We start from the raw sequence: 12,364 nt of genomic DNA, 5'->3' as shown, positions 1-12,364 counted from the left end.
AGCTCTGACCGGCATAAGAGACCAGCAGTGAAATTATTCATACTTTTATCACTGACCTGGCTCTGTTCTTGGCCCCGATTATTCTGTTCTTGGGTCGTAAGATGGCACTGCCCAAAGCAAAGACCTGCTGTTGTGAGGCCCATCTCCCATCCCCGTCCGGAAAGGTTCAAACACGAACACCCAAGGGAGATTGCTAATCTTCTCTCTTAGCTCCTAGAAAGAAGTCCACAAATAAACTGCATTTTGCTAGCTGTTACGAACTCCATAGTTGCTGGTTCACTTCAAACTACTGAAACTTTAGCCTTGAGTTCCCCTCCATGAAAGTTTTTGGTGGTATAGAGATGCCCAGGAGAACAGGCGAGGTCTCTGTACTGTAACCCTGCGCAATCATCTCCCGTCTGGACCCAGCAGCCGCAGTGCAGTCCCCCCACGGACTCGCCAGCTCTCTGTAATGCAGCACGGGCTGTCACCTTGCAGGGCTATGGTCCCAAGGGAATCCTCTTTCTCCAGAGGCTACCTCTGATCAGCTGAGCCAGCTGCCTCAGGGTTTCCTCCGCCAATGCAAAAAAAGTAGGCTGGTTTTGCATTAGAAGGGTAATCTTCACATTAATTGCCATCGGTCTGTAACCGTAGGAAAATTTGAGAGCCCATCCTTTCTATGGCTTAATGCGTGGATGTAACAGTGCTGATATCGAAAGACAGAAAACAAGCATGTTGCTGCTATTAATGTTTCCGAGGCAAACTCTGGGCCATCAGCAACTCAGTTCACCACATTCCTCCTGCTGCTCACGTGCGACCAGTGCCTGCCCCCTTGCCTAGTGCCTGTGTTACTGTTCCAAGTAAGATGTGGACTAGCTGTAGTGTATTTGCATTGAGGAGCTTCACTTTTATGGGATGACCGTGTCAGTCAAAGGCAGGAAACTTTCAGGTATGCAGAAATGAGCTTTAGCGCTGATTAATTATAAATATCTCCAAAAAAGTAAGACAAGGCACCAAATGCAGTGAGAGAAGAGAACTAGTTGTTATTTCTAACCTTTTCTCTTTCAGCGCAGAACACTAACCTTTTCAGTCCCTCATTAGAGATGTCGGCGCGTGAGTTTGTTCCAATATACCTTCTGGGAAGGGGGCTAGAGCCGCTTCACGGTGTGCAGTGTGTGCTGGTGCGCACCGGTGACACAGCTTTCGCAGCAGCGCGCTGCGGCTGGGCGACCGACGCAGGAGACCTGTGCCGCAGCCCGACTGAGACACTATCTTGCAGCCCAGGCTGGGGTTGTCTCTCCAGAGCTAAAGCAAGGGTCCTTACGCTGCGTTGGCTGTATTATCCTCAGTGCTTTATTTCTTGGATGGGGGCAGGGTTTCATTTTTTTTTTTTTTTTTTTTTTCATTTTCACAATGGAGACTGCATGGGAGCCATTCCTTCAGTAAAACAGAAAGCTATGAAACTTTTAAGTGCCCAAAGTTTATTGCAGCACTGTGTAAGACACGTCCTCATTCTGGGAGGGACTGGAGAGAACTAAACTGCTGTTACTCACCTTGGTCGCCAGCTGTTGTTGCCTCAATGGGTCAGCGCTCATCAGTATGGGCCAACCGTAGTACAATATTTGGGTAATTAATTCCTTGCCTCAGCCTTCCTTGGGGTACTAAATATTTCCATAAAAGTTCTTGCTGTCTGTATGCTTCCCCCCGGATTCTGGAAGTATTTCAATGTATTAGAGGGAAAGTTAAATTATTATTTCAAGCACTTGCAACAATAAGGACATTTGCAATTAAATACATACATGCTTTGGTGCATAAGACTGAAGGATGGTCTCAAGTCATTTGCTGACATGGAATTGTAATGACAGGAATGGGGAGACATTACTTTGGAGATTTCACCATGAACTTTTAGAAACAACAGGAGTTATATTTGATAAAGATATCGAATATAAGAATGGTAGGTACTAACCTTTTCTTATCCATTGATAAGAAGGCAGGTACTAATCCATTTTAATTATCTTCTTCTCTTTTGAAAAACCAGTACCAGGTAAGGTGTGCCAGCATTTTGTTCTTTCTAGTTAAGGCTTGTGAATTTGTAGTTTCTTTTCAGTTAAGAGCTTCAAAACTGTGAAGTATTTGAGTAGTTTGTAGAAAAAGCATTTTAATATCTCGCAACATTACACAAACTACCAGTACTAAATTAGGGAACATGAATAACAAAAAACCCTTTCATTTGAGTCTTTAAGTAAGTAGAAACTTCTCTATGCCTGTAGATATTTGATTAGTTTAAACAGTATATTTCTAATCTGTAGGGTTTTACTTGTGGCAAACAAGCAAATATTAATGAACCTTCGAGTTTTAGGGACTTACTTAGTAAAAAATTCAAAGAATAATAAGAGTGTAGGAAAAAATATAACAAAACTCAGTGTGGGATCTTATGGAAGGGGAAGAAGATTTTTAAACCAACTCTTTAGCAGGCTGGTGCTACACGCTCATATACTAACAAGCACCAAGATGTACGGGTTCGGGCGATCTGGCCAGGACCACTTGTGTGCAACATGGAGGAGAAGGGGCAGTGGCTATCATCACGACAGTGGCTATCAAGTCCTCACCATGCCTCTTGGGTTTCTCTTGACCGTCAAAACCAAAATAAATTTTGGACGGATGCTGAGGGAGGGCTCCCTTAGCAGTCAGCAGCTGCTAGGGGCTGGTCCTGCACCTGAGGATCCGGCTGGCTGCAGCTTCCCCAGCGCGTGGGCTGGGCTGCTGCCCGATGTCTGACCTTCCTTGTTTGGACCATCTGTTTGAATTATAAGCCCAGACTCTATTTTTCTGTCGGGCCAACAGGGAAAGGAAGAGTACATGCGATACGCTGCAGCCTTGTTGCCATCATCCTGGTGGTTGGATGCTGGGTCTTCTGCTGACGAGTCGTCTGTGTTGCCGTCGTAGCGGCCTTTTGGCCATGATGTGATCAACGCGCTCCTCAGTGTGACCGTGGGGAACAGTGTCCTTCGTTACCAGTTCAGGCCTTTCTTGTAACCCTCCCTCTGGTGCTTACAGACATTTCCATTCATGCTTCGTTTGTACCGAATTTCTGTTACCGTGCTGTCTCTCCTCTTATTATGTAGGAGGCGAGACGGAAAAGGCTTGTCTGGAGTCCTTCCCCAGGCTTCAACCGTGTCACCAGCTGAGGTGAGGTTATCTCATGCCAGCTGCATTTCCTTGCCAAGACTTCCATCTCCCTGTGAACCGTGAGGTCAGGGTGATGCTGGTTTCAGTCCCGAGCTACTAATGCACTTGAGCAAAAATTTAAGAGTGCCAGAGTCTCCTTTGGGATCACTCACATACTCAAAATCAAATGGGTGCACGGGTGTTTTTCTGGAATGGGACCCTTCTCACTTGCTCCTTCAGCGTGAGCGGCCATGGGCTTTGGCCATGATCTGCTGAGGCCCACGTGGAGCTTCCCACTTGCACAAACACGGCTGGGATTTTGAAATCCCCTCACTGTTGTACTCCTTTTCTGAAATGAAGGCAGAGTGAAGGGCCAGGGAATGATGAGGGTCTAAGGGGGGGTGAAGGAGGGGAAACCAGAGAGGAAAGATGAATGAAAAAATGTGGTTTGGATGGTGGGGCAAGAGGAGAAGGTGAAGAAGGATGTAGGCTGTGATCTTGCCTCGTTAAAGGCATCAATCAAGCATGACAAGTGGAGCAAACAGGTGGGTAGATGAAGCTGTCAGGAGAGAGGCATCCTGAGGTACTTGTGGTGATGTTCCTCAGGGGAACCACTGTGGCCCAGAGGGGCACAGCAAGGGCTGGGGGCACGTGGCCAGAGGAGGGAGCTGGGGAGGACTGTGAGGAGACTGGGACCGCCAGCACAGAAAAGAAGACACAGATGCACGGGGATAGAGGAGGCTTTAGTGTTGAAAGGAGGGAGAATTGGGGGAAAAGAAGAGAGGAGATGGTGCAAGAGGCAAGTATGGGAGGGCAGGAACTGCAGAAATGTCCATCTGACCTATCCATCAAATTGTATATGCAAAGGTGGGTCATAACCACTTTTGCTGGAAGTGCTTAGAGCTGGGACACCTGATACACCTGGTATGGCAAAACACGGTCACTGAACCTCCTCCTAAAACCAGGATAGCCGGACCGTGTCAGGGCCTGGCTGCAGGGAGGGAAAAGGGGGACATGCTAGGTTCAGGAGAGGCTCCTCCAAAGAAGGAAGATGGGATTAAGCCGCCATGCAGCAGCTGCTGAGCTGTTCCTGTTGTGGGCAGGAAAAGGTGCGGTGCTTTGGTCCCATCTGGGATGGGTCTGGATGGGGGGCTGGACTTTGCCACACCATTTGGCTCAAGGTGGAGGTTGCCCCTTGGGCTGGAGCTCATGGCGCTTTGCTGCTGCCCTCTTGGTTTTTTGCTGGAAGAGAAACCTGCTGGCTTTCACCAGACCAGACCTCCAACCAGCACATACATCATGTAGGCAGCTGGGAAATTAAAGCTCTCGGTTCAACGTGCGTGTCAAGCAACTATCACTGCCAAATTTTGGCCATACAGGTCTATAGCTGTTTTGGCTAGAGGCCCCTTCAAGTGTAGACATAAAAGGAGAGGTGTTTCCTGGTGGCCTTTCCCAAAAAGTCCACTCAAGAGCATGTTCAGATAGTCATATTTTTTGGACGAATGCTTTCAGGATCAGGCCCTAGAGGGTCGATGGCTTACGAACCACACATGTAGGGGACATATATGTGCTTGCCACCCTCAGGTCCCTGCAGACATCCTAACTCCTGGACACTCAAGAGAGAAAAGGTGCAGAGGGCACCGAGGAGCACAGCTGCTCTGCAGTGCCAGCATCGCTGCCGGGAACTTAGAAGGATGCCAGCACCTAAATTTCTTTGGCATTTTTTCAAACGTCACCCGAGGCTGGTGCAGGATGGTCTGGTAACATTTTTCTGTCTCACATATAATTGCAGGCTAGTGGCCTTGTTAAAATACTTGGTTTTATGATCTGTTTTTCTCCTAAGCAGCTGTTTATACACTTTATTAATGGTGACTAATTAAGTCCCTTGAATAAAGTCATTTGGAGGCTGTCCAAAGACATAAACCCAAATAAGCCTGGGCACTGTGATAAAACACAGTCACTAAAATATCTTCCCAAGAGCCATGTAAGCAAATTGCAAATGGATCAAAGAAGGGTCTGGTGAAAAGAGGTGGGTGGGAAGATATATAGATTCACATAGGCGTCATCTAAAACCTAGGGGAAGAGGAGGAAGGAAACAGGATTAAAATGCCTTGAAGTTCCTTTTGCACATGAGATCTTAAGCTCGGCAGCTTGTATTTATGGTCAGGTCAGGTCACTAATGCAGTTCTGAGCCAAGGGACAATTAGGAGACCCGCAGCCCTGAGCCGTCGCACCGCTGTGCTTGCAAAGGCCCCAAAGCATCCTGAAAGCCACGAGCAGCTGTGAAGTCAAGCTATTGACCTCATTGTGCTGGACAGTAAATCCCCTTGGAGGCAGCCTGTTCGGGTTTAAAAGAAGTTTGGACAGGCAAGAGAAAAAAAAAAAAATTAAGAGCAGGTGAAGTTTCGGTGCGCTGTTAGGCTGGGGGAAGGAGGCGGTGAGCGGCATGAGCACCATGGGCTGGGTGTGCTGGCAGGGCCAAAAGACCCCCCAGTGTCATGGCTGTGCCCGGGCACCCCAAATCGACCCACGCTTTGCCCTGCCTGTCCTGCAGCTTGTGGGGCAGGACGCGGCAGGGAGCGTGTGAGTTCATCAGAGGAGATGTAGGTTGAGAGGTGGAGTGAGGAAGAAATGTAATATTTGGCCAATGTTGGAGAGTTGGCAGCTGGCAAACCCTTCCTCCAAGGCAACGGTCGCTTTCTGAAAGTTTGGGCAAAGCTGCCTTTGAGCAGTGGTGGGTGTGGGCTTAGCAAGCCTCTCCAGGCAGGACTCAAAAGACAGGTCTTGGGTGCGTGCTGCCAAAAGTTTTCAGGGGTCAGCTGCATGACTGGATGAGCAGAGACGTGGTAACAGCTTTTCTTCTGGGAGGCTTCAAGGGAGCTTCAAGATCCAAGAAAGCACAAGCTGTGTGGCTGCAAACACTGGAGGTGCCTTGCCAGCTTGCTCTGTATCTTAAGGCTGGGATTTAGGTAAAGGCAAAGCAACCACTGCCCAAATCCCTGGGGCAGGCTTGGCTCCCGTGGGCACAGGCGAGCTGGTGGAGTGGCCGGGCTGCAGCCCTGCGCTCTGCTGGGGGCTGGGGTGGGCGCAGAGGTGCGACACCGCAAAGCCCGGCGCTTCGTGGCACTGGGTATGCAGGTCTTAAATTTCAGAGGACGAGGATGTATTGGGCTGAGAAACTCTCCTTCTGCTCCCATCAGTAAAGACATGAGCTTGCAGGTGCTTCTCCCCTCTTCCCCCCCTCCCCGAAACAGCGGAGCGGTCTCCTTATGGATTATTTCCACCATGCAGGATGCAGGAGGAGTTGTCTCCCACCCTGCAGCTGCTACGCTGAGAACTAGAAATGCATTTGCAGACACACGCAGCTGACTGCAGGTCAGCAGCATGCTCATTTGTGCTTCTTTCAGAGGATAGGTGAGACGGCTGCTGCTTCCAATTAGCTTTTAAAATAACCTCTTCAATTCTCTCTGTAATAGCAATGCCTGCTGGAGTGGGAATTGTGAGAGCTATCGCTTGTTAGCTTTCATGGCTTGGTGGCAGCATGGCCTGGCTGCTCCTGCCAAGGGGGCTGCGCTGGTGCGTGATCAGCATCCTCATGCTCTCTGGTCCAGGTACGGTCCTAGGAGGATGCTGGGTGATGATGGCTTTCCTGGGATTCGGACAGGGAATGAGAAATCTTGGGGTTTGTCTGAAATGCTGCCGTTCATCTGCAGTGGGAGCAAGTTGCTTTTATCACTCAGTGCTGCTTTTGGTGCTGCAGGCCTCCAAAATCATGCAAGAAAAAAAAAGGAGGGCTGTGGTCTTGTCTGGGGAAGTTGGGCTCTAGTTGCTTGCTTGTTTGTTTTCTTTCTTTCCTTTGATTGCTTTGTTTTTAGTCTCTTCCAGACAGCTGGCTCTGTCTCATTCATCAGGCTAATTGATGATGGGCAGTGTGGCTATATGGAAAATAGAACTTGTCTGAATAGCTGGATTCTTCTTCACTTGCTTATTTTAATGAGACGAGATGAGATAGATGGGATTGCAGTCAGTAATATTGCCAGTGCCGTTATCATGCACTTCTTCTGGCTTGGGCAGAAAAGCCTGGCATGAAATCCCCGCAGCACAAAGTCTGCAGATTTAAAACTGGCTCAGCCATGGTAGTGGTGTGAGGTTCATCAGTGCTGTGCTATGAGGAGAGTCCCCGGGCAAATGAAGTGCTAAATCATTGCCTACAATTTGCTGGTGGCACAAGGGCTACCACCGAGGGACATGTGAGCTGAGTACTTTTCTCCGCCCAGGTTTGAGTTTGAAGCCCATCAGTGGGACTAAGGTGGGCAAGGAGACCATTGTCTGCTGGTTCATAGGCACAGAGAGCTTTGTCGGCACAGCTGAGTTTCCACGGACACTTTTAGTTCCTTGGATTAATGACATTTATACCTTCCCTCCCTCCTAATATAATGACTTGTTCTGCAAGATGTATTGCACAGCACCTGTACGATTGTCGCAGAGATGTCATCGATGATGATTACTAAAGGAAGCACCTATGCCAAGGCCTTGAAGGACAGTCGGCCCCATTTCACCAGGGCCACGGGGAGTATCTCTGATACTCAAAAAGATGTGTAATGGGGGCAACAATGGCCGTATTCATCTCATCTATCTCCGTACAGTTGTGTAAGGGCATTCTCCTGTGTCTCCTGAAGGAAATCACATTTTTTGTTCCTTAGGTGAAATGATATTTCAGTCTCCTGTTGTGCTTCAGACTTGGGTTTCAGTGCACAGACCCACCAATGAATGGGTCAGCCAACGAAAATTGCAGGAAAGCAGGCTCTTGACAAGCAAGGGAATGTTTCAAAAGCAGCTATATTCTCCTTGCAAAAGGGACTGGGGCTCAGCTTTGCCTCCTTTGAAACGGAGCCATGTTAGAGACACAGAATTGCCCCCATGGACCTGGCCTTAAAGCGTTTCATAAATCTGTCTGGGTCTCTGAAATCAGAGTGCTACTGTTCGCAATTGTTCTGCATCCCATGGGTATCCATTGGGAACATTAGGACTGCAGCCCTTCTGACAAAAACCAAGCTATTTTAAATTAAATTTGACTATAATTTAATTTTTATCATCTCTTACCAAAAGTCACAGTTCTGATAAAAATTACTTGAACTTTGCAAATTTTCACTGGAAATGGGGATTATTCATCTTGGTTTTGGCACAAGGAGGCAATTCTAATTTTATGAGAATGTGACCCGTAAAATCTTCCAGGTTCCTCTTTTTTTTTTTTTTTTTTTAAATTATGTTCCATTTTCCATTATGGTGACTCTGGAGGGGGGGTTGCTTGCTGTTGTGGCCCCTGCCTTATCCTATGGTTTAATGTACACCCCTTGCATGATCAATACGCTCAGCCATGTATCTGTTTTGTTGTGTGTCTGGACATACAGGCCTGGATGGAGATGCCTGCAGGTGGCTTGTGCAGTCAAGCAACGTCTGGTCCCAAGCAGAGGAGGGGACGGAGGTGTTCAGGACGGAGGCTACCAGGAGGCTGAGCTGGTGATGGGCAGCAAACAACATCCACTGCCCAGTTTCATGGCTGTAAGGAGCCTGAGGGCTGGGGGAAAGGCCTGCAAGGAGCAACCTTGGACCGTGGAACCCAACACTGCACTCCCTTTGCCAGTCTTGCAGTCTGGAGTTGGGGTACACACCCCGCTGGTAGATTTAGGCTTCTACTTCACCCCAGCAGGTAAGGGAGAGCCCTGGCCTTGGCCCAGCCCGTCTGTGATTATTATAAGCATGAACTAACTCATCAAGGCAGGGCTCACTAATATTTGCCACCTGCCCCTGGCTTGGGTTGGACCCATGAGTGGGGGTAGTGGTGAAGGGACCATGCAGCCACGTGGCTCCTACCGTACTGGGGGGCCACTGGTGGGCAACCCACGTTGGGCCAAAGAACCAGCCCAGACCCTGGCTGAACACACGGGAGTCCTGGCTGCTCTCCCTGGGGTGGCACCTGGCCAGCCCAGCTTTGGCAGGCAGCTGGAGGATCTCCCCAGCCAGCAGAGTTTCGGTTGAGCGGTTTCAAGTCAAAACAAATGTCTCCCGGCCAAAAGTTTCTGACCTTAGCAAATCTGAAGGAGGGTCTTGAACCCACCCTAATTCTGTGCTTTTGTGTTCAGCTGCATCTTCTGACCTTCTTTGGAGCCTGATGTCCAAGTCCCCAAGAGGGCTGAGCTGGGGCCGTGACTCAGGGCCCCCTGAGGCTCAGGGTGAGGGAACCTCTCTGAGCTGTGTCACGGTGGGAATGAACGTCTGTATGTGCACGCTTGTGTGAGATGTCCCCATGTCCTTCTAAATGCTTACTGAGGACATGCAGTGGCTCCCCAGAAGCCTATGTCTAGGCAATTTCCCAGTTTTTCCCAATGCCAGCTACTACAGGTGCAATTCTGAGGAGAGGCTCATGCCCTACAGAGAAGCCACGGGGGACCCTCCTCTCCCTCACAGACCAAAGGTGAGGGCACAGCTTGGGAGGCTTTATTTCTTCCTTGACTGGGGAGAGGTTTCCTGTAGGAGCTTCTCGCTCATTGACTGAGCATGTGACACCTCTACGGAGTGCTCCAGCCTATGGGGTTGGCTTAGGGATACATCCCAAATCACCTCTATTCCCCGTCTCCTCCACTGAGCTCCCGCCCAAAATCTCCTCATGAGGCAGTATGACCCTTGGTTGGGTCAGACCAACGCATGGCCCAAACTCACCGAAACCTTGGTACCAGTCACGTCAGTAGCATGAGCGTTGCAATAAAAATGGGCTGATTTGGTGAACAGGGAGGAGGAGGCTGAGAGGGGAGAGCGTGTGGACATGAGATCCACCCTGTTGTTCCTGGCACCAGTTGTATCTAGGGCTCCCTGGCTTCTCCGAGGGAGAGGACTGTGGTAGATGCAGCAAAAGGAGCTGTTTGGTGGAAATGAGCGAAACTGGCTGAAATGTAAACTGGTGGAGGCCCCCGCTGAAGGGCTAGCTCCTCCTTGCAGGGAGGGTGAGAAGGCAAGTGACCACCACGCATCACGAATGACAGCGGCAGCAAGGACCCTCAGCTAAGAGGTCAGGTAGGACCGAGCCCAGGTTCTTGTCGTCTCAGCCCACCTCAGGGTGGCCACTGCCAGGGACACACAGGGACGTGCCTGGGAAGGCTTTGACTTGGGCCACCCATGGTCCAGCAAACCTCAGGTGTGCCATGTTAGACATCAGATAGCTTGGCATTTTTGCTGATGGTGGCCGAGAAAGAGGATTTTTAGTTCCGTGCTAAAACGCCCCTCGGAGCTGTTCATGGAGCAGCTTATCCAACATGGTTTCTCTCAGGTGGGAGGATTCCTTTCTTTCTACCACTCATGGGTCAGAGGACTGTGGGGACAGTTGTCCTTCATCCCATTACGGAAAATGAAGAAGATGATAGCTTTGCATGCAGCAGAAAACAAAAGGACAAAACGATCCCAATTTTCACAAGGAGAAAGTTAAGATAGGGTACCTTGGTCTCACCTTGGGGCTCTCAGTCTGCTCCAAGGAGAAAGCTGGTTATCCTAAAGTAAACCTTGTGGCCTGGAAGCAAAATTAAGGGCTCTTCTAGATCCGATATGGTTTTGGTTAAGTGGGAGCAGTGTTGGGGCAGTGAGTGGGAGCTCAGTTAAGGTCTGCATTTCCAATTCTGGTTTGTGCCCTGGTTCTTACATTACTTCTGCTGTAACTTGCAGCAACCTTTTCTGCATTTTTATGGCATTGGCTCAAGCATGACCTGGGAGTGGGTTTGGTGGGGTTTGACTGCTCAGTGTTTTTAATGGAAGTCATCCAACTTAGGATATTGCAACTCAATGGTGAATTGGTACTGGAGGGAAAAGCATAGTGAAGGTATGGAAACTTAAGAATGACATCTGCTATGAAAATGGCAGGGCTGAAAGGACAAAACTGAAGGGTAGAACTGCTTACATCTTCAGTAACTTTTAAGATACCATAGTTAAAAAAATTTGCTCAATTTTAAAAGTTTGCTTTTAAAATTTGCTTAAGTGTAGCACTGTGCCTGTTTCATTCAGCAACAACTCTGCTGCACACAGTGCCTGGGGGATTTTGACCATTTCAACTTTGGATCTGCAGGAAAAATCGTTAGTGAACAGCATGAAACCATATGAACCATCAGCCGGTGTTCTTTGCCACCATTCAACACAGTAATTAGTAGGTTTTAGAGCTGTCTTTTTAATGTGCTTGTAGTGATTGAGGAAAAAAATTTTATTGAAACTAGAGGACTGAGGACTAGTCATTGTCAAGAAGGGGAAATCCAGACCCTTCAGAGTGAGTGCAGATCCCACTGCTCCCAAGGAGCACTTCACTCTTTCACTGCCTGAACTGACAGGCAGAATATGTTTCTGGTATTTGGAGGGGGCTGACAAGGGCTGAGCAAGTGAAATGTCTCGTTTCATAGACTTAGTGCAGAGTTGCTTAAAATTGGAAGAATGGGAAGTCATTCAGCTGATCTCTGAGCAGTATCTCAGACACCAGCACCCCAGACTTCCAGGCATCTGGCCCCAACATCAAATACTGTTGATGTTCGGACTCGACAATGATCCCAACACGATAAAGTTTTTGGCTGATCTTGCAGACAGCTGCCAGCCGGACTCGTGCCATGCTGCATCAGAGCTAAGAGGGGTCCACAGGACACTCACCATCCACCTTCCGTGTCCTCCAGAGAAAAAGAAACGCACAAAGACACCTGCCACGTTCTTTTGTCTTTTTTTTTTTTAATTATTCCTTCATATTCAAACTTCACAAACAGTGTGAACTTGTACAATACCTCAGAAAGTGAAACTTACAAAAAAAGTGCTGGTAACATTAAAAAAAAAAAAAAAAACAAAAAACAAACATCATTCTTAGCAACATCAATTACTCTTCCACACAAAACAGAAACCTTGTAAAATTTATTTCCGTATTTTTTTAAGGCGTAATACTTCCGTATAAAGTATATGCAAGAGATAAAACTTCACAGTATTCCAAAATGTCACAATAATAATAATAATAATATAGTATAATGAAGCGCTACAGTTAATTTTCTTTTTTTATTTTTTTTTCCTGTTTTAAATAACAAATACAAGTCACAGGTAAATATACGTGAGAAAAATACGAGGCTAATATTAAATGGCAGGTAAGGATACTCTCACTGTAAGAAAAAACTGGCAGGATGTGTGTATTTATTCTATATTTTAAAGC

This window comes from Aquila chrysaetos, chromosome 7, assembly GCF_900496995.4.
Source record: "Aquila chrysaetos chrysaetos chromosome 7, bAquChr1.4, whole genome shotgun sequence".
Classification (NCBI taxonomy): Eukaryota; Metazoa; Chordata; class Aves; order Accipitriformes; family Accipitridae; genus Aquila; species Aquila chrysaetos.
Note: the sequence above shows the minus strand (reverse complement) of the source record.